This window comes from Chlorocebus sabaeus, chromosome 7, assembly GCF_047675955.1.
Source record: "Chlorocebus sabaeus isolate Y175 chromosome 7, mChlSab1.0.hap1, whole genome shotgun sequence".
Lineage (NCBI taxonomy): Eukaryota > Metazoa > Chordata > Mammalia > Primates > Cercopithecidae > Chlorocebus > Chlorocebus sabaeus.
The window spans coordinates 36,309,013-36,330,140 of NC_132910.1; the positions used below are offsets into that span (position 1 = coordinate 36,309,013).

General features: G+C 37.6%; 1 protein-coding gene across 5 annotated transcripts in view; it reads right to left on the minus strand.

Annotated features, from left to right (window-relative positions):
- The window catches only part of WDFY3 (WD repeat and FYVE domain containing 3), a 308,566-nt gene that overhangs the window by 229,370 nt on the left and 58,068 nt on the right, over positions 1 to 21,128 (minus strand). For 3 of the 5 annotated variants that reach the window (XM_073017468.1, XM_007999126.3, XM_007999120.3), the window contains one exon: positions 5,591 to 5,690. The exons of 1 other annotated variant lie outside the window; for it this stretch is intronic. The gene's annotated coding sequence lies outside the window, so the exon portion shown is untranslated. Of the gene's footprint in view, positions 1 to 5,590; positions 5,691 to 9,913; positions 10,046 to 21,128 lie in introns of all 5 variants that reach the window. One more of the 5 variants, XM_037989665.2, reaches the window with a different exon arrangement.

Sequence of the window (21,128 nt, forward strand, 5' to 3'; positions counted from 1 at the left end):
AGAGGAAAAAGAAATGAACAGCGCCTCCAAGAAATATGGCATTATGTGAAAAGACCAAATCTACATCTGATTGGTGTGCCTGAAAATGACGGAGAAAATGGAACCAAGTTGGAAAACACTCTTCAGGATAAGATCCAGGAGAACCTCCCGAACCTAGTAAGGCAGGTCAACATTCAAATTCAGGAAATATAGAGAACATCACAAAGCTACTCCTCGAGAAGAGCAACTCCAAGACACACAATTGTCAGATTCACCAAAGTTGAAATGAAGGAAAAAATATTAAGGGCAGCCAGAGAGAAAGGTCGGGTTACACACAAAGGAAAGCCCATCAGACTAACAGCAGATCTCTTGGCAGAAACTCTACAAGCCAGAAGAGAGTGGGGGCCAATATTCAATATTCTTAAAGAATTTTCAACCCAGAATTTCATATCCAGCCAAACTAAGTTTCATAAGTGAAGGAGAAAGAAAATCCTTTACAGACAAGCAAATGCTTAGAGATTTTGTCACCACCAGGCCTGCCCTACAAGAGACCCCGAAGGAAGCACTAAACATGGAAAGGAACAACTGGTACCAGCCATTGCAAAAACATGTCAAAATGTAAAGTCCATCGATGCTAGGAAGAAACTGCATCAAGCAGCGAGCAAAATAACCAACTAATATCATAATGAGAGGATCAAGTTCACACATAACAATATTAACCTTAAATGTAAATGGACTAAATGCTCCAATTAAAACACACAGATTGGCAAATTGGATAAAGAGTCAAGACCCATCAGTTTCCTGTATTCAGGAGACCCATCTCACATGCAGAGACACACACAGGCTCAAAATAAAGGGATGGAGGAAGAGCTACCAAGCAAATGGAAAACAAAAAAAAAAAAGCAGGGGTTGCAATATTAGTCTCTGATAAAACAGACTTTAAACCATCAAAGATCAAAAGAGGCAAAGAAGGCCATTACATAATGGTAAAGGGATGAATTCATCAGGAAGAGCTAACTATCCTAAATATATATGCACTCAATACAGGAGCACCCAGATTCATAAAACAAGTCCTTAGAGATTTACAAAGAGACTTAGACTCCCATACAATAATTATGGGAGACTTCAACACCCCACTGTCAACATTGGACAGATCAACGAGACAGAAAGTAACAAGGACATCCAGGAATTGAACTCAACTCTGCACCAAGTGGACCTAATAGACATCTACAGAACTCTCCACCCCAAATCAACAGAATGTACATTCTTCTCAGCACCACATCACACATATTCCAAAATTGACCACATAGTTGGAAGCAAAGCACTCCTCAGCAAATGTAAAAGAACAGAAATTACAACAAACTGTCTTTCAGACCACAGTGCAATCAAACTAGAACTCAGGACTAAGAAACTCAATCAAAACCGCTCAACTACATAGAAACTGAACAACCTGCTCCTGAATGACTACTGGGTACATAACAAAATGAAGGCAGAAATAAAGATATTCTTTGAAACCAATGAGAACAAAGATACAACATACCAGAATCCCTGGGACACATATAAAGCAGTGTGTAGAGGGAAATTTACAGCACTAAATGCCCACAAGAGAAAGCAGGAAAGATCTAAAATTGACACCCTAGCATCACAATTAAAAGAACTAGAGAAGCAAAAGCAAACACATTCAAAAGCTAGCAGAAGGCAAGAAATAATAAGATCAGAGCAGAACTGAAGGAAATAGAGACACAAAAAACTTTTCAAAAAATCAATGAATCCAGGAGCTGATTTTTTGAAAAGATCAACAAAATTGATAGACCACTAGCAAGACTAATAAAGAAGAAGAGAGAAGAATCAAATAGATGCAATAAAAAATGATAAAGGGGATATCACCACCGACCCCACAGAAATACAAACTACCATCAGAGAATACTATAAACACCTCTACGCAAATAAACTTGAAAACCTAGAAGAAATGGATAATTTCCTGAACACTTACACTCTCCCAAGACTAAAGCAGGAAGAAGTTGAATCCCTGAATAGACCAATAGCAGGCTCTGAAATTGAGGCAATAATTAATAGCCTACCAACCAAAAAAAGTCCAGGACCAGATGGATTCACAGTCGAATTCTACCAGAGGTACAAGGAGGAGCTGGTACTATTCCTTCTGAAATTATTCCAATCAATAGAAAAACAGGGAATCCTCCCTAACTCATTTTACGAGGCCAACATCATCCTGATATCAAAGCCAGACAGAGATACAACAAAAAAAGAGAATTTTAGACCAATATCCCTGATGAACATCGACGCAAAAATCCTCCATAAAATACTGGCAAACCGGATCCAGCACCACATCAAAAAACCTATCCACCATAATCAAGTGGCCTTCATCACTGGGATGAAAGACTGGTTCAACATACACAAATCAATAAATGTAATCCAGCATATAAACAGAACCAAAGACAAAAACCACATCGTTATCTCAATAGATGCAGAAAAGGCTTTTGACAAAATTCAACAGCTCTTCATGCTAAAAACTCTCCATAAATTCGGTATTGATGGAACGTATCTCAAAATAATAAGAGCTATTTATGACAAACGCACAGTCAATATCATACTGAATGGGCAAAAACTGGAAGCATTCCCTTTGAAAACTGGCACAAGACAGGGATGCCCTCTCTCACCACTCCTATTCAACATAGTGTTGGAAGTTCTGGCTAGGGCAATCAGGCAAGAGAAAGAAATCAAGGGGATTCAGTTAGGAAAAGAAGAAGTCAAATTGTCCCTCTTTGCAGATGACATGATTGTATATTTAGAAAACCCCATTGTCTCAGCCCAAAATCTCCTTAAGCTGATAAGCAACTTCAGCAAAGTCTCAGGATACAAAATCAATGTGCAAAAATCACAAGCATTCTTATACACCAGTAACAGACAAACAGAGAGCCAAATCTTGAATGAACTCCCATTCACAATTGCTTCAAAGAGAATAAAATACCTAGGAATCCAACTTACAAGGGATGTAAAGGACCTCTTCAAGGAGAACTACAAACCACTGCTCAATGAAATAAAAGAGGACACAAACAAATGGAAGAATATACCATGCTCATGGATAGGAAGAATCAATATTGTGAAAATGGCCATACTGTCCAAGGTAATTTACAGATTCAATGCCATCCTCATTAAGCTACCAATGACTTTCTTCACAAAATTAGAAAAAACTGCTTCAAAGTTCATATGGAACCAAAAAAGACCCCGCATTGCCAAGACAATCCTAAGCCAAAAGAACAAAGTTGGAGGCATCACGCTACCTGACTTCAAACTATACTACAAGGCTACAGTAACCAAAACAGTATAGTACTGATACCAAAACAGAGATATAGACCAATGGAACAGAACAGAGCCCTCAGAAATAATACCACACATCTACAGCCATCTGATCTTTGACAAACCTGACAGAAACAAGAAATGGGGAAAGGATTCCCTATTTAATAAATGGTGCTGGGAAAATTGGCTAGCCATAAGTAGAAAGCTGAAATTGGATCCTTTCCTAACTCCTTATACAAAAATTAATTCAAGATGGATTAGAGACTTAAATGTTAGACCTAAAACCATAAAAATCCTAACAGAAAATCTAGATAATACCATTCAGGACATAGGCATGGGCAAGGACTTCATGTCTAAAACACCAAAAGCAATGGCAACAAAAGCTAAAACTGACAAATGGGATCTCATTAAATTAAAGAGCTCCTGCACAGCAAAAGAAACTACCATCAGAGTGAATAGGCAACCTACAGAATGGGAGAACATTTTTGCAATCTACTCATCTGACAAAGGGCTAATATCCAGAACCTATAAAGAACTCAATCAAATTTACAAGAAAAAAACAACCCCATCAAAAAGTGGGCAAAGGATATGAACAGATACTTCTCAACAGAAGACATTCATACAGTCAACAGACACATGAAAAAATGCTTATCATCACTGGCCATCAGAGAAATGCAAATCAAAACCACAATGAGATACCATCTCACACCAGTTAGAATGGCAATCATTAAAAAGTCAGGAAACAACAGGTGCTGGAGAGGATGTGGAGAAATAGAAACACTTTTACACTGTTGGTGGGACTGTAAACTAGTTCAACCATTGTGGAAAACAGTGTGGTGATTCCTCAAGGATCTAGAACTAGAAATACCATTTGACCCAGCCATCCCATTACTGGGGATATACCCAAAGGATTATAAATCATGCTGCTATAAAGATACATGCACACATATGTTTATTGTGGTGCTATTCACAATAACAAAGACTTGGAATCAACCCAAATGTCCATCAGTGTCAGACTGGATTAAGAAAATGTGGCACATATACACCATGGAATACTATGCACCCATAAAACAGGATGAGTTTGTATCCTTTGCAGGGATATGGATGCAGCTGGAAACCATCATTCTCAGCAAACTATGGCAAGAACAGAAAACCAAATACCGCATGTTCTCACTCATAGGTGGGAACTGAACAATGAGATCACTTGGACACAGGAAGGGGAACATCACACACTGGGTCCTATTGTGGGGAGGGGGGACGGGGGAGGGATAGAATTAGGAGATATACCTAACGTAAATGACGAGTTAATGGGTGCAGCACACCAATATGGCACATATATACATACGTAACAAACCTGCATGTTGTGCACATTTACCCTAGAACTTAAAGTATAATTTAAAAAAAAAGAAAAAAAAAAAAAGAGATAAGAGACCATCATGGCCAACATGGTGAAACCCCGTCTCTACTAAAAATATAAAAATTAGCTGGCCATGGTGGTGGGCGCCTGTAATTCCAGCTACTCAGGAGGCTGAGGCAGGAGAATCTCTTGAACCTGGGAGGCAGAGGTTGCAGTGAGCTGAGATTGCGCCACTGCGCTCCAGCCTGGCAACAGAGCGAGACTATGTCTCAAAAAATAAAATTAAATTAAATTTAAAAAGGTGAAAGAAAATGTAAAGCAAAAAAATCCCAGGACATGAGTTCAAGAGAGGAAAATCAGATGTAAGGCCCTAAATAACACATCCAACACAAGAAATAGTATACCAAATAACAAGCAGAGACCCTCAATTTCAAGGAATGTGAGGCTGTTTTCTATGTTTCCAAGTAGAAAAAACTATAAGCATTATTTATAAAACTAAAAAAGCATTTTTAGCCATTAAGAATTTTTTTTTTTTGAAATTTAATATATGCACGGGGTTTAAAAGACCATACTGAAAAGAATACATAGTAAAAGTAAATATCCCACTACAGGGCTCCAGTTCCCCTCCCTAGAACTGTCATCACTAATTTCTTGAATATCTTTTAAAGATATGTTAAATGTGTATAAGCATATAGGTGTACATATAACATATATCCTCCTTTAAATAGTCTATTAGAAACAGTTCTCAAGACACATTTTCTATTTCCTAAATATGATAGTACAGTAATCAAATTTATAATGGTAGCTCTATAAATCAAGTCAATATAAAAAGCCCTGTCTACACATAAGTAATTAACAGTCTTTGTTTATCAATAAATCCAGTGATAGTAAAGATTAAAAACAAAAACCCACTAATTTTTCTTCCCAGAGACTGACCTTTAGGGAATTCCTTGGGTAACAGGTTCTGAATGTGTGAGCACAATAGGGCCCATTCGCTTGAAGTTAATTTACTGAAGACTTGAAATCTGGGCTCCAACTAGAAAGAGGGGGAAAAGGTTATCAATTAGTCTCTAATTCAGAATATTTTCCTCAACACAGGTAGCCCAGGTCCACTAACTATCTCATACATGAGGGCTTTTCAAGCTTGGTTGGATACTGGAATCAACTAAGAAGCTTTAAAAAATGCTCTGAAGCCTGGAAGCCACTCTGTTCAAATCACAAGTCTCTGGGGCTAGAGCCTGGGCATGGTTTTTACGGGTTTCCCAACTGATTCTAATGTGCATCCAGGGTTGAGAACCACTGCCAGAGAAATATAAAATCAGACGGTATGGAGGTCACCTATAAACTTTTCAGCTTGTTGCTAAATAATGTTTGAGTATGGAAATGCACTATTTTTTAATGATTTTATTTTATATTTTGAGACACAGTTTCACTCTTGTTACCTAGGCTGGAGTGCAGTGGCCTGATCCTGGCTTACTGCAATCTCTACCTCCCAGGTTCAAGCAATTCTCCTGCCTCAGCCTCTGAGTAGCCGGAATTACAGGTGTACACCACCATGCCCAGCTAATTATTATATTTAGTAGAGATGGAGTTTCACCATGTTGGCCAGGCTGATCTTGAACTCCTCCTGACCTCAGGTGATCTGCCTGCCTCAGTCTCCCAAAGGGGAAATGCACTTTTAAAATACTTGGGCAAAGGTGGCTGTAAATAACCAGAGTGTTCCTAATGTAGGACAAAGTGACGCTGGAGAGCCCACAACACAGGACGCAACAGGTAGTCACCTCACATTCTCTGAACAAGCTTAAAAGCCCAGGACAAATCTATTCTGGACGTTCCATTATGAAAGAAACAGGATCAAATATTGAAAAATGCCTTAAAATCTCCCTGAATAAGAAGAAGGTACATAGAGACAACAACTGTTAAAATTTAACTTAAAAGCAAGATACAATAACTATTGCTTGATTGCAAAAATCAGAAGTGAAATGAACAAATTAAATTCCTAACAATGACGTTCACAAAACCGCTTTTATAGGGATTATAACCTATGGCATATGAAAGAGCCTAAGCTGGCAGCCACTACCTATATGTGGATATTTAATCTTAAATACAAATTAATTTAAATACATGAAGTAAAAAATCTAGTTCCTCAGTTGCATCAGACACATCTGAAGTGCTCAACAGCTATTATGTGTCTAGTGATTACTGTATTAGACAGAGCCAACATAAAACATTTTAATTGTCAGAGAAAGTTATATTGGACAATGCTGGCTTTGGGGTAAATGAAGCCCTGAAACTTCATATTAAATTTGTGAACATACATATACTCTAAAAAGATGACCTATGACTTTTATTTGATTCTCAAAGGAGATCATGTTCAATTGCCACACCAGTGATTCAAGTGCCAGTGCCCAAGCCCACAGAAAGTAGAGAAGAGTCCTTTTTTTCCCCAAATAGTTACCTCTTTTAAAAAAGCATATCATATCAACAGTAGCACATCCTACCCATGGATACAGTCTTTCAACCACTGCATGAAGACGAGTAGGACTACTATTAGCACAAAATGGTCTTCCCACCTCCCTGATGTTGTTATGGTTCTGGGGCTTCACTGCTTTTTCAGAAGAGAAAAAGTAATAGTAAATCATAATCACAAAAATAGACCTCCTTTGATTTATTCATCATCTTCAACTTCATTAGCTATTGATATATCCAAGATGATTTACCTACCTTTTAACCCCAAATCCCAGCTTTTTGTGGCAAAGGGAATCACAATAAAATAGAAAGTGAATTATGCATCCCTCAGAAAAAAACACAAACAACAACCTTCCATATGTAGAATGCTGTTCCTAAGAATTCCAAAGATACTTGGCTACTAACCTAAGATTTAACACCTAAGTTGTCATCAAAAACTAACACAAAACAAAGATATGATCTCAAAGGTGAGCTTCCCTTATGGATAAACAGTCTGGGTTTAGCTTCCATACTGAAAAGGTTTGTGTTTGGCACTGAAACAAAGTCTTCTAAAGAGACATCATGGTGTGATGAGTATAGAGTATATCCAGCTATATTCAATTTCTAGGATACGATCAACTGTCTAATTGATTTAAAAACTTAGCAACTCCATCTCTATCCTTTGCTCCTAATACATACTTTTTAAAAAAGGCAACCTCCCTAAAATGTTTGACTGTATCTTAACTAATTCAAATGAAAAATACTTTAAAAATGAGTATGCCTTTTATCTGTGAAGAAAAGATATATCAAGCCAAAAGACCACACAAGAATATGAATAAAAGTAAAAGGCAAAATAGACCCTCAATGTCAGACAAGACCAAAGCCTGTCTTATAAATTAGGTGAGCTTGCTGCGTGAACTATGAAGTCTGAGTTCAATAACATCCCATGATTCAAATGTTATTAAACTAACTGTATTTTAAGTCAATAAACTAAAAGTTTGGCATTTTCTTATCAAATTAAACATTTATTTATTATGTACTCATGATAAATTGCAATCCCATTCCTAAGTATTTACCATAAAACAGGGGTTAGCAAATTACAGCCATGTACCAAAATCTAGCCCACATGTTTTTGTAAATAAAATTTTATTGGAACACATCCATATTCATTTACTTACATACTGTCTATGACTGCTTTCACACTGCAACAGCAGAGTACCCACAACAGAGACCCTAAAGCATAAAATACTTCATCCAGCCCTCTACAGAAAGTTTGCTGACCCTGGCACTGAAGAAATAAAAACTGGGCCAAGTGTGGTAGGTCACACCTATAATCCCAACACTTGGAAAAGCTGAGGTGTGAGGATCACTTAAGGCCAGGAGTTCCAGGACCAGCCTGGGCAACATAGTGAGATCCCATCTCCACACACACACACAAAATTAAAAACAAAAAATTAGCCAGGTGTGGTGGCATGCTTGTAGTCCTAGCTACTCAAGAGGCTGAGACAGGACTGCTTGAGCCCAGGAGGTAGAAGCTACATGCAATGTGACTGCACCACTGTACTCTAGCCTGGGTAACAAAGAACGACCTTGTTTCAAAAAATTAAAAAGAAAAAGAAAAAGAAATGAAATGAAATGAAAATTTATGTTCACACAAAACTTATACACAAAAGTTTATAGTATCTCTATTCATTATGGCCAAAGAATGGAAATAACCCAAATGTCTTTCAGCAGGTGAACAGACACACAAACTATGGTGCACCCATACAACTCAACAAAAGTAAAAGAATTTTTTTTTTTTTAAAGTCAGGATCTTGCTCAATCTCCCAGGCTGGAGTACAGTGGTACAATCATACCCCACTGCGGCCTCGAACTCCTGAAATCAAGTGATGCACCTGCCTTAGCCTCCCGAGTAGCTGGGATTACAGATACCACACCACAACCAGCTAATTTTTAAATGTTTTTTCATAAAGATGGGGTCTCATTATGATGCCCAGGCTGGTCTCAAACTCCTGGCCTCAAGTGATCCTCCAAAAGTGCTGACATTACAGGCATGAGCCACTGCATCCAGATTGTGAATGAATTATTGATACATATACAAACTTGGATGATTCTCAAAGGCGTTATGCTAAGTCAAATAAACCAGTCTCAAAAGATTACATATTGTGTAATTACATTTATATGGTATTCTTGAAAAAAAACTATATTGATGAAGACAGATTGGCAGTTGCCAGGGGTTAGAGGTGAAAGGGACTGTGACTATAAAGGAACACAGCAAGGAAGTTTTTTGGGTGATAAAACTGTCCTGTATCCTCACTGTGGTAGCAGTTACTCTTATCTGCACATGTATCAAATTCCATAAAGCTGTATACCACAAAAAGGTCAATTTTGCTTTGTAATAATTAAAAAACAAAACCTTTTGAAAACAGCATGATAGTTTCTGTGTTTATTTGTGCTGTGATAACAGAATACAAGAAACTGGGTAGTTTACAAATAATAGAAATGTATTTCCTCATGGATCTGTAGGCTGAGAAATCTAAGATCAAGGCACTGGCTGGTTCAGTTGTCTGGTGAGGGCTGCTCTCTGCTTCCAAGATGGTGCCTTATTGCTGCATCCTCTGGAGGGGAGGAGCATGTGTCCTTATATGGCAGAAGGTGAAAGGGCAAGAAACCTAATGCATAAAGCCTCATTTAGAAGGGTCTTAATCCCATTCATAAGAAAGGAGCCTCCACGGTTTAACCACGTCCTAAAGGCTCTACCTCTTAATACCATCTGCTATGGTTTGAAAATTTCTCCTCTCCAAAACTCACGTTGAAATGTAATGCTCCAATGGGGCAGTAATTAGAAGTGTGGCCTTTGACTGGTTCATGAGGAATCTGCTCTCATGAAGGGACTAATCCATTCATGGATTAAGGTTCTCATGGGGATCAGCTGGTGGCTTTCTAAGAAGAAAAAGAGAGACCTGAGTTAGCATGTGATGTCCTGTACCACCTTGGGACTCTGTAGAGAGTCCCTTCCAGCAAGCAGGACCCCACCAGAGGGAGTTCCTAGATCTTGGACTCTTCAGTCTCCATAAGCATAAGAAATAAATTCCTTTTGTTTTCAAATTACTGAGTTTCAGGTATTCTGTTTTAAGCAACAGAAAACAGACTAAGACACCACCACAATGGCCATTACATTTCAACACCTGCATATTGGAGGGGACATATTTAAATCATAGGTAGACAGTTTAAAGAAAAGCAACAAACTAACAAGGAAACAAGCTCTAAAAATTTAGGGCAAATAATCTGAGATTTTGCCAGGGAAGATGAGATCCCAAAGTGTAGTCTGGGTTACTATACTCTTGGGTTTTAGTCCTGGCTTTATAATCCATTCACTACAGAACATTAAATCCATAACTGAGATCAGTATTTCCCTGTGATTTTTCTGCATGCAGTCTGACAGGCTGATATCTGAGAGTGAATATGAAGCTCCTGAATGCAATATTTCCCCTGTCAAATATGACATACTACATGAAAAAATACTGCAATTAAAGTTATTTCAGAATACCTCCATTCTACTCTCCAGATTAGCCATAAATATAAAGGTGTGGCTTATATCACAGTCGTCAGCCCTTTTCACACATTCAAGTTTTCTCACTCTGCTGCTCTCAAAGCTCCTTCCCATCTCCAGGCTTTCAGGAAAATCTGGCATTATATTCCATACACATACTGAAAGACTGTGCCACATATGTTTTTGCACTGTACATGATCTGCAATTTTCTTTAGGGAAACCAGATTTGCAGATTGCCCATGAGAAATCTGTAAACTGTCACCTGGAATTCACTGAAACATAAATTTAGTAAATATAAAATAATTATCACAGAAAACAAGAGGTAGGATTTAGTGCTTTCACAGAATCAACAATAAAAACAATTTATAAATTAGTTATATGTTTTGTAAACCCAATAAAATAGTTTTTTTAAAAACCAATATGAAAAACTGGGAAAAGATACATTCAGACTAATTGGTTCCATTGTGCATAATTAACAGATCATGTCTCAAGTTAAACTCTAAAAGAGGAAGAATTCAGGAGTGACCACTAATCTTCTGTAAACATTTTTACATGGTCATCAAAGAAAAGAAACTTTTTAAAAGGGCAAAATAAAATTTTCACCATGACAAAAAGTACATCCTAAAGTCCCTAGCATTTTGTGGTGATTTTAAGTATCAGCAAGTTCTTTGACATTCCTACTTTTAAAAGGAAAAGCCTTTTTCTCCATACCCTTTGAATGGGACTCACTTTTGACAAGTAAAATGCTGGGAGTGGTACTATGTGACTTATAAGACTAGGTCATAAAAAGGATGCAAATTGTAGCTCTGCCATTAATACTAATTCCTCTCTTTCAGATTTGATGTCAGGATTGGCGATAGCATATGTAAAGTCTTTGACTTGGTGCCAGAATATTAGAAGCCTAACAAATAGCTTCTAATCAAGCACTTGTAGTCCTTAAAGTCACCCTCAAGATGTGTATTATTAGGATTTAAGAATGAAAAGAGTAAATTATATTGTTGAACGAATGAAAGTCACAAAGTGCTAAAATCAAATCACGAAGAATATAAAGACTTTTAGAAAAAATTCTTTCTATTAAGGTTGAGTCAAATGAAATTGCCATTTTTGTCAGGTCAGAAAAAAAGAGAGTATCAGTAATTTTTACAGTTCAATCTAATACATGTGGAATAAATGTTTTCCCTTTGATATTATCAAACACATTATTACATATTTCAAATAAATGGAAAACCTCAGGGAATATATAATCTAAATGTAAAAAGTTTAGAATATTTTCCACAGCAGAGCATATACGAAGGGAGTTTGTTTGCGTCAAACAAAAAGGGAGTTTGTTGCGTCTTGCTCTATGGCACAGGCTGGAATGCAGTAGTGCAATCTTAGCTCAATGTAACATCTGCCTCCTAGGCTCAAGCAATTCTTCCACTTCAGCCTCCTGTGTAGCTGCGAGTACAGGCCTGCACCACCACACCTGGCTAATTTTTGTGTATCTGGTAGAGACCAGGTTTCTCCATGTTACCCAGGCTGGTCTCGAACTCCTGGGTTCAGGTAATCTGCCTGCCTCATCCTCCCAAAGTGCTGGGTTTACAGATATGAGCCACTGTGCCCAGTCTTATAATACTGTTTTAATTCATTCTTCTACTCGTTAGACTTCAAAAATATTTCAAACCAAACCTCACCTTAGAGTTTCATCATTTAAAAAATTAACCTTCTTTGAAGGTAGCCAAGTTATGACAGACTGAGAAAAGCTGGACAAAAACAATATGTGAAATATATGAACATTAAATAATCGGTTTCAGATATTTAAGACACTATGCTATACACACGTATATTTATGTGATGTGTATCTCTATTTCTCTATCTCCCTATCTGTCTGTCTATCTGTCTGTCTGTCTCTCCATCTGTCCGCCATCCCGCCCGCCCGCCTGCCTGCTATGGTCTGAATGTCTGTGTACCCCCACCCCAAATTCATGTTAAAATCCCAACCCTCCCAATATGATGGTATTAGGAGGTGGGACTTTTGGAAGGTGTTTAGGTCATGAGGGTGGAACTCTCATAAATTGATTAGTGTCCTTATAAAAGCTCTTCTGCCTCTTCCACATGTGAGGACACAGCAAGAAGGCCCTGTCTGTGAACCAGGAAGTGGGCCCTCACGAGACACTGAATCTGCTGGTGCCTTGATGTTGAACTAGAACTGTGAGAAGTAAATTTCTGTTGTTTGTTTGTTTGTTTGTTTGTTTGTTTGTTTGAAACGGAGTTTCGCCCTTGTTGCCCAGGCTGGAGTGCAACGGCGCGATTTTGGCTCACTGCAATCTCCGCCTCCCGGGTTCAAGGGATTCTCTCGCCTGGGTGAGACAGAGAAAGACTCTGTCTCCAAAAAAAAAGAAGAAGAAGAAGAAAACTGAGACTCAGAGAGGTAAAATTCCAAGGTCACACAGATAGCAAATGGCTTTGTTACTCATTCAACAAATGGCAGACACGGTAGAGATGTAATACTTTCTCATCTATTACAATACCATTACTGACAAAAATTTTAAAAAATGAATAAGAAATTAGATGTTTTAATATAGACTAATATAAACAAACTTCTGTGCTGCAGACAAAACTCTATGCTGTGGTTTGTCTTACAAGCAAGCAAAATGCGGCCCATTAAAGCAAACTCTAAAAGGTTGAGTTTTTAGGGCTCTTCTCTCCCTAAAAAGGCTCATCCATTCTACAACTTTACATACCATCTGTACATCTCCTCCTAACTCTCTGAGCTTCAGGATCGTTTAATTGATTGCCACTTGCCATCTCCATTTGGTCACTTACAGACGTCACAAAAGTAACAAGTTCAAAAATAAGGCCGGGTACCATGGCTCACACCTGTAATCCCAGCACTTTGGGAGGCCGAGGCAGGCAGATCACTTGAGGTCAGGAGATCGAGACCAGCCTGGTCAACATGGTGAAACATTGTCTCTACTAAAAATAGAAAATTTAGCTGGCCATCATGGCGTGCACCTGTAATTCCAGCTACTCGGGAGGCTGAGGCAGGAGAAGAGCTTGAACCTGGGAGGCAGAGGTTACAGTGAGCCGAGATCATGCCACTACACTCTAGCCTGGGCGACAGAGTGAGACTCCATCTCAATTAAAAATAAACAAATAAATAAATAATTCTTGACTTCCCTTTTCACTGACCTCCAGTCTCATTTCAGAATACTGTCATTGACCCAACTGCTCAAGCCAAAACCTGAGTATTTTCCTTGCTTTCAATGTCCCCCACACTTTTCATGTGAAGTCCTACTGGTTCTACCTACAGACTAGATCTCATCTATCCTTTCCTCTCCCAACACTTTAGATCCGAGCTGCCATTATCTTTTACCTGGACTACTATAATGATCTTATTATTTTCCTACTTTCTCTCCTTTGCAGACAAAGTGCTTTGGGGGCTAGGGAGCAGGTAACAGAAACTACAGTATATAACTTTAAAACCCTTCACTGGCTTTCAGTGTGTTTAATAAAAGCCATACTCCTCACCATGGCCCTTTAAAATTCTAGATATCTCATCCCTTTCTACCTTTCAAACTTCATTCCACTCTCCCCCAGACATCTCCAGGCATGCTTTCAATTCCTCATACACCAACTGTTCACACTGCAGGGTCTTTCCTTCTTCCTGTAAATTCCTGGCAGGTATAATTCCTTTGATTTTCAGCTTCAAGGTCACCTCTCTTGACAAGCCTTTTCTGGCAATGTAGAAGTACCTCTGCCTTCCCATGACCCTCTATCACCTCATCTGCATTTCTTCCATGGTCTGCGCTTAACATTATTGGAAAATATCTATTTATACATTTATCATCTAGCTGTCTACCAGATTACGAACTCCAAGTAGAGAGAATATGTCTGTTTTGTTTACTTATATTCACCACCTAGTAAAATGATTGTCATGTAAATTTTTCTTGAATGAGCAAGTCAGGAATATTAGACTAAAAGGACTTTAACTTCTATACAATTTAAAGTGTTTTAAGCTACAAATTTAAAAGATAATTTTGATTTTCTCTCATGAAGTATACAAATACAACTCAGAGATAGATGTGTTTCATTTCTTAAGGACCTATTACAAACCTCAAAGCAGTGAATTTTGTGTCAGATTCATTTTATAGGCAATATAGAACCTATGAGATGACTTTCTTATTTTATTTTCAGAATCTAGGTGAAAAAGCTGCAGTAAAATTATGAATAGGTACCAACTAGCTCAAGTAAATAATTATGTTTATATGTAAAATTACTATAACTTCAAAAATGTGTATAATATTTGAATAAAAGCATATGCTTAAAAAAAAATTAACCACAATCATCCTTTGGTATCCATAGGAAATTGGCTCCAGGACTCCCATGAATACCAAAATCCTGCCATGCTCAAGTCCCTTATATAAAATGGCATAGTAATTACATATAACCTATGCACATTTTCCTGTATATTTAAATCATACTTGTCCAACCTATGGCTCATGGGCTGCATATGGCCCAGGACATCTTGGAATATGCCCCAAACTTGTAAACTTTCTTAAAACATTATGAGATATTTTGTGATTTTTTTTTCTTTTTTTTTTTTTAGCTTATCAGCCATCATTAGTGTTGGTATATTTTATATGTGGCCCAAGACAATTCTTCTTCTCCCCATGTGGCCCAGGGAAGTCAAAAGATTGGACATACCTACAAACCATTTCTAGATTACTTACAATACCTAACACAATGTAAATCCTATATAAATTTTTGTTATACTGTATTTTCAAATATAAAATTGTTTATTATAATTTTTTGCAACATCTTTTCCCAAATATTTTCTATCCATGGTTGGTTGAATCCATGGATGTGGAACCTGTGGATATGGAGGGCCAAATGTATTTCCATTTGGACAAAAGTATTTTATATACAGAGAAAAAATAACCTATTTTGGTCAAGTCCAAGGAAGAATAATAAACTACTGTCTCATTCTGTGTCGTTTATAAATATATCCACAAATTTTATGATGCTCCTCTTTTCAAAAGTAAAGTCTAGTTAATCTCTTAATTATGGGTTATACTTAGCGACACATTTCTAAGGAACAGAATATGGCAGAAGTGACTATGTGTAACCAGATCATAAAAGACATTATCACTTCCTTCTTGCTCTCTCTCAGATTACTTGCCCTTAAGGAAGCCAACTTCCATGTCATGAGGACACTCCAGCAACCCTATGGAGGGGTCCACATGAGTAGAAACCAAAGCTTTCTGATAACAGCTAGTAAGAAATTGAGGTCTTCTGTCAACAGCCACATATGTGAGCCATCCTGCAAAGTGATCCTCTAGCCCCAGTCAAGCCTTTAGATATCCACAGCCAACATGCTGACTACAATCTCATAAGACATCCTAAGCTAGGGCCACCTAGTTAAACCACTCCTAAATACCTGGCCCACGGACACTCTGAGATAATAAATGCTTGTTGTTTTTTTTTAAGTGACTTACTTTGAATCAGCAATAAGTAATCTACATTCGTTCAACCAATAATCATTGATCTGTGCCTACTATGGCCCAGTCACTGTACCAGGTCCTACAGACACAGGGAAAAAATAAGACTCACTATCCTAGAGGGATATAGGAAATATACAAGAGGATAGAGGATAGCATAGCAATACAGTGTTAAGGGCTCTAAACAGATAAATAGAAGGCCCTACCTCAACACCCAGAACACAATATCAAGTTTCAAAAGAAGGAAAAGGAAGAGGAGGAGAAGCTGTTTAAGGGGGAAAGAGTGGGTGTACGTATGCATAGCTACATGTAAGGCACAAGGAAAGTGCAGAGGATGACAAATGAAGGGACTGGAGATATAAGTACCAGTTGGATAATGAAAGGTGTTAAACGCCATACTCTGAGCTTTAACTAAAGGCAATAAGGAGACACTGAGAATTTCAATAAAGTATGGTGAGATTTGCATTCTACAAGGAAGACTCTTGCTGCAGTATGGAAAATGGCTAAAAAGGGCCTCCTCTAATACAGACAGTTAAAAGGAAACTGCAGCTGTCCAGTTTAGGTAGAATGATGCCCTGAAATATCTTAGCAACAAGAAGTAAAAAAGCAGTAGACAGATTCAACAGACATTTAGAAGGTAGAAAGATAGAACTTTATGATTGATTTCAAAATTAAATGCCGGCCGGGCGCGGTGGCTCACGCCTGTAATCCCAGCACTTTGGGAGGCTGAGACGGGCGGATCACGAGGTCAGGAGATCGAGACCATCCTGGCTAATTCGGTGAAACCCCGTCTCTACTAAAAATACAAAAAACTAGCCGAGCGTGGTGGCTGGCGCCTGTAGTCCCAGCTACTCGGGAGGCTGAGGCAGGAGAATGGCAGGAACCCGGGAGGCGGAGCTTGCAGTGAGCGGAGGAGATCACGCCACTTGCACTCCAGCCTGGGCAAGAGCGAGACTCCGTCTCAAAAAAAAAAACAAAAAAACAAAATTAAATGCCACCAATATCTCCAGAACACTAAAAAAGGAAAATCACTGTAATATGAAAATATTCAGAACAAATAAAAGAACAATCTTTATTGGTATACATGGCAAACCCTCTAAACTCAAAAGAATCACCAACACATTCTGAAAGTGGAGGTGAATTTTAAATCAGTTATCAAAAAGATAGAACTATAAATTCAATACGATGAAGGCATAAGTGGCTTTGCATAATTCTAATGTACCTCATCGAAAACCTCAATAGTCATTTACAACTGACAAGTCCAACTCTTTGTATATTTTAACTTTTTTTAATTGCTGGTATGAAGTATAGCTCTTTTTCTTTCCCTTTTAGAATAAAGGGACCAGGGAGATACTATATCACCTCTCCTTGAATATCTAAGTCAGATATGCCAGAATACAACACATTGTCCTGATCAGTATGGAGTTCTTAGTGTTCCTCTAAGATTGAAATCAAAACTCTTCAGGACTTCAGTGAGCATAAATTTTCAACATAAGAACTCTTTCTAAGCTATAATGTAAGTTCCTTGAGGGCAGAAATCATGTCTTAAACATCTATTCCTAGCACGAAGCCCACTGAATCTAAAGCAAGGAAAAATTCAAAAGATGTTTATCGAATGGATTCACATTAAACTAAATACCAGCAGTCTATTCTTATGCACATATCCATACACACACACACACACACACACAAATATTTACTGATGGAATTTGTTTCAAAATGCAGGGATACAGTAAAGGCATGGGAATATAAAACAAGATGGGCCAATATATAACTTTTTAGAACTGTGAGATTTATCAGAGAAAAGTGAATGTAAACAAGGGAGTTACAGGGAGGGCATCTATTTTATGTATTTGGTTCATGGGGTAGAATACTAAAATACACTTTAAAAGGTTAAAATTATTCTTTTTAAGAGATTTTTGCCTTTAATTTATAACCTAGTGTTCTCGTTACAAAATATTTCTACTTCATAATTCTAAATCCCAAATAACTTATTATAGAACTATGGTTAAAGTATTATAATAATAAAAAGAAAGGGCACAAAGGTACTACAGAAAAATAAAAATATAATTCATGTAATAACAAAGTAAGAGAGAATGACATTTAATGTTCTCCTAATTTTCTGGTCGCTGTTGCAGTCTGAAGGAACAGAAGATTCATTACATACTTGTAACATAAAAAGAGCCTAAATATAGTCATTCATATTTGGCTTAGGAGTCTGTCACTGCTAGTTCTTTAGTAAAAATATTCCTTACAAAATACCAATATTTTATTTTATGAAATTTCAGAAGATTTTCAGTAGTAGATAGCTTCCGGAACTAAAATAAAAGTAGAATTTAACATAAAATTGAATGATTTACTAGATTATGTGACTCATTGGTCTTCTCATTATTGTGTTCTTTCTGCAAGCAAGACAAATATTTCCTTTTCTGTCTTCATGTTTTTGTCTCTAATTCTCAAATTTCCAAAGAAAGGTGCAATATGAATTAAATAACCAACAATTTGCTTGCTTTAACATTTTTTTCCCAGTATAACCCCATCAGTACTCATAATAAATTTAATATTCACCATTCTTTTTGGAGTACTGTCAACTAAATGAAACTATTAAAAGCAAAATTTAAAGACATACAGTCAGCCCTCTGCATCTGTGGGTTCCACACTGTGGATTCAGCCAACTGCAGATCAAAATATTCAGAAAATAAAATTGCATATGTACTAAACATGTACATATTGTTTTCTTGTCATTATTCCTAAACAATACAGAATAACAACTATTTACATAACATTGACATTGTATTCGGTATTATAAGTAATCTAAAGATGATTTATAGTATACAGGAGAATATACACAGGTTATGTGCAAAAACTATGCCATTTCATATCAGGGACTTGAGCATCTACAGATTTTGGTGCTTGAGGAAGGTCCTGAAATCAGTCCCCCACAGATGCAAGGGATGATTGTATATTAGAAACATTTTTAAAGGCACACATTAATAGTAATAAATTAGCCAATTAAAAATAAAACATTTAGTATAGTAATCAAAACAGTATGGTACTAGCATAAGGATGGTAATACGGACCAAGAGTATGGAATACAGAGCCCAGAAAAAAACTCTCACATATATGACCAACTGATTTTCAACATGGGAGCCAAGACTGTTCAATGGAGGAGAGGGTAGTCTCATCAACAAAACCAGTGCTGGGAAAATTGGATTACCTATAAAAATTAATGTAAAATGGGTCATAGACCTAAATTTAAGAGCTGAAACTATAAAACTGTTACCAAAAAATGAGCAACTCTTCAATGTTTTTGTTGTTGTTGTTGTTGTTTGTTTGTTTGTTTGTGACAGAGTCTCACTCTGTCACCCAGGCTGGAGTGCAGTGGTGCGATCTCACTCACTGCAACCTCCAGCTCCCAGGTTCAAGCAATTCTCCTGCTTCAGCCTCCCAAGTAGCTGGAATTACAGGTGTGTACCACCATGCCAGGCTAAATTTTTTTGGTTTTTTTTTTTTTTTTTTTAGTAGAGACAGGGCTTCACCACGTTGGCCAGACTGGTCTCGAACTCCTGACCTCAGGTGATCCACCTGCCTCGGCCTCCCAAAGTGCTGGGATTACAGGCATGAGCCACCATGCCTAGCCCAGTGGTTTCTTAAATATGACACCAAAACCACAGGACACAAAATAGATAAACTGGACTTCATAAAACAAGACTTTAGTACACCAAAGGACACTATCAACAGAGTTTTACTCAGAATGAAAGAAAATATTTGCGAAATCATACATCTGATAAGGGTTATCCAGAACACATAAAGAACCCCTATAACTCAACAACAAAGAGATAAACAACCCAATTTAAAAATGGGCAAAGGAGGTGAGAGGATCACTTGAAGCCAGGAGTTTGAGACCACCCTGGAAAACATAGTGAGACCCCTGCCTCTACAAAAAATTAAAATATTAGCTGGGCATGTGGCACACGCCTGTAGTACTAGTCACTCAGGAGGCTGAGGCAACAGGATTCCTTGAGCCCAGAAATGGAGGGTCAAAGTGAGCCAAAATCGCACCACTACACTCCAGACTGGGTGACAGAGTGAGACCTTGTCTCTTAAAAAAGAAAAAAAGGGCAAAGGAGCAAAGGACATGAACACACATTTCACTAAAGAAGATATATACACTTGAACCTTAACCAACACAGGTTTAAACTATTTGGGTCCAGTTACATGTGAATTTTTTCAATAAATATATTAGAAATTTTTTGGAGATTTGTGACAATTTGAAAAATCTTACAGACAAATCTCATAGCCTAGGAATATTGAAAAAAATAAGAAAAAATTAAGTAGGGCATGAATGCATAAAATATATGTAGATACCAGTCTATTTTTATCATTTTTTACCATAAAATATATACAAATCTACTATAAAAAGTTAAAACTTATCAAAACTTATACATGCACAGACTATACATGGTGCCATTCATAATCAAGAGAAATGTAAACAGTGAAGATGCAGTATTAAATCATAACTGCATAAAATTAACTGTAGTACAGGCTCTACTACCAAAATAACTTCGTAGCCATCTCTTGTCGCTATACTGGTAAGCTCAAATGTTGCAAGTATTCATTAAAACACTATGTGATGCTAATTATCTCTGCCAGAGCAGTTCGTCTCTCCAGTAAGTTGTATATGGCAACAAAATGTGTCTCGAGGTTCATGCATATATTTTTCATCATGTTTGGCTCAATATCATAAACCTTGACTAACACCGTGGAACTCACACGAAGTGCCACTAGTGATGCTGGTTGTGTTCCCAAGAAGCAGAGAAAAGTCAAGACATAACAAGGAAAAGTTGAATTGCTTGATATGCACCTTAGATTGAGGTCTGCAGGTACAGACGCTGACTATTTCAAGGAAAACAAATCTAGCATAAAGGACCACTGTAAAAACAGAAAGGGAAACAGGTGAAGCCAACACTGCAGCTCTCCCAGAAGGCACAAA